Genomic DNA, 2,646 nt, shown 5'->3' on the forward strand with positions numbered 1-2,646 from the left:
CTTAAGTAGGTAGTTGGGATTAGAGATATTTTGCAAAGAAAATGATTCGGCTGATGTGTTGTATGTACATGACACCGCTAACGTGGCATAGGTATGCATTGCTAGAGCGGCGAAACGAAACAACATCAAATTGTGTGATATCTGTCACACAATTTGAATTCGCTTAAAAGCACGGAATTTTATCGGAATTTATCCTTGTCGCGACAAGATCGGTGTAATAAATTGCAGAAATAGATGTATGTTGTATTGAGTTAAGCATTATGTCACGATCATGTTTCCAAAGATCACACTCCCACAAGTCTCAGATAACAGACAACTTGTCTGTGCATGACACCGCAAGTCACTAATCTTGAGCGTCCTCATGAGCCCTTCCAGCTCGTCCTTGCGCTCGCAGCTCCGACACTGACCTTGAGCATCCTCATGAGCCCCTCGAGCTGCTGCATGAGGTGCTTGCGCGACTCCTGCAGCGAGGACAGGTGGCCCTCCAGCTCGTCCTTGCGCTCGCAGCTCCGACACTGACCTTGAGCATCCTCATGAGCCCCTCGAGCTGCTGCATGAGGTGCTTGCGCGACTCTTGCAGCGAGGACAGGTGGCCCTCCAGCTCGTCCTTGCGCTCGCAGCTCCGACACTGACCTTGAGCATCCTCATGAGCCCCTCGAGCTGCTGCATGAGGTGCTTGCGCGACTCCTGCAGCGAGGACAGGTGGCCCTCCAGCTCGTCCTTGCGCTCGCAGCTCCGACACTGACCTTGAGCATCCTCATGAGCCCCTCGAGCTGCTGCATGAGGTGCTTGCGCGACTCCTGCAGCGAGGACAGGTGGCCCTCCAGCTCGTCCTTGCGCTCGCAGCTCCGACACTGACCTTGAGCATCCTCATGAGCCCCTCGAGCTGCTGCATGAGGTGCTTGCGCGACTCTTGCAGCGAGGACAGGTGGCCCTCCAGCTCGTCCTTGCGCTCGCAGCTCCGACACTGACCTTGAGCATCCTCATGAGCCCCTCGAGCTGCTGCATGAGGTGCTTGCGCGACTCCTGCAGCGAGGACAGGTGGCCCTCCAGCTCGTCCTTGCGCTCGCAGCTCCGACACTGACCTTGAGCATCCTCATGAGCCCCTCGAGCTGCTGCATGAGGTGCTTGCGCGACTCCTGCAGCGAGGACAGGTGGCCCTCCAGCTCGTCCTTGCGCTCGCAGCTCCGACACTGACCTTGAGCATCCTCATGAGCCCCTCGAGCTGCTGCATGAGGTGCTTGCGCGACTCCTGCAGCGAGGACAGGTGGCCCTCCAGCTCGTCCTTGCGCTCGCAGCTCCGACACTGACCTTGAGCATCCTCATGAGCCCCTCGAGCTGCTGCATGAGGTGCTTGCGCGACTCCTGCAGCGAGGACAGGTGGCCCTCCAGCTCGTCCTTGCGCTCGCAGCTCCGACACTGACCTTGAGCATCCTCATGAGCCCCTCCAGCTGCTGCATGAGGTGCTTGCGCGACTCCTGCAGCGAGGACAGGTGGCCCTCCAGCTCGTCCTTGCGCTCGCAGCTCCGACACTGACCTTGAGCATCCTCATGAGCCCCTCCAGCTGCTGCATGAGGTGCTTGCGCGACTCCTGCAGCGAGGACAGGTGGCCCTCCAGCTCGTCCTTGCGCTCGCAGCTCCGACACTGACCTTGAGCATCCTCATGAGCCCCTCCAGCTGCTGCATGAGGTGCTTGCGCGACTCCTGCAGCGAGGACAGGTGGCCCTCCAGCTCGTCCTTGCGCTCGCAGCTCCGACACTGACCTTGAGCATCCTCATGAGCCCCTCGAGCTGCTGCATGAGGTGCTTGCGCGACTCCTGCAGCGAGGACAGGTGGCCCTCCAGCTCGTCCTTGCGCTCGCAGCTCCGACACTGACCTTGAGCATCCTCATGAGCCCCTCCAGCTGCTGCATGAGGTGCTTGCGCGACTCCTGCAGCGAGGACAGGTGGCCCTCCAGCTCGTCCTTGCGCTCGCAGCTCCGACACTGACCTTGAGCATCCTCATGAGCCCCTCCAGCTGCTGCATGAGGTGCTTGCGCGACTCCTGCAGCGAGGACAGGTGGCCCTCCAGCTCGTCCTTGCGCTCGCAGCTCCGACACTGACCTTGAGCATCCTCATGAGCCCCTCCAGCTGCTGCATGAGGTGCTTGCGCGACTCCTGCAGCGAGGACAGGTGGCCCTCCAGCTCGTCCTTGCGCTCGCAGCTCCGACACTGACCTTGAGCATCCTCATGAGCCCCTCGAGCTGCTGCATGAGGTGCTTGCGCGACTCCTGCAGCGAGGACAGGTGGCCCTCCAGCTCGTCCTTGCGCTCGCAGCTCCGACACTGACCTTGAGCATCCTCATGAGCCCCTCGAGCTGCTGCATGAGGTGCTTGCGCGACTCCTGCAGCGAGGACAGGTGGCCCTCCAGCTCGTCCTTGCGCTCGCAGCTCCGACACTGACCTTGAGCATCCTCATGAGCCCCTCGAGCTGCTGCATGAGGTGCTTGCGCGACTCCTGCAGCGAGGACAGGTGGCCCTCCAGCTCGTCCTTGCGCTCGCAGCTCCGACACTGACCTTGAGCATCCTCATGAGCCCCTCGAGCTGCTGCATGAGGTGCTTGCGCGACTCCTGCAGCGAGGACAGGTGGCCCTCCAGCTCGTCCTTGC

Source organism: Ostrinia nubilalis, chromosome 22 (assembly GCF_963855985.1).
Source record: "Ostrinia nubilalis chromosome 22, ilOstNubi1.1, whole genome shotgun sequence".
NCBI classification, from domain to species: Eukaryota; Metazoa; Arthropoda; class Insecta; order Lepidoptera; family Crambidae; genus Ostrinia; species Ostrinia nubilalis.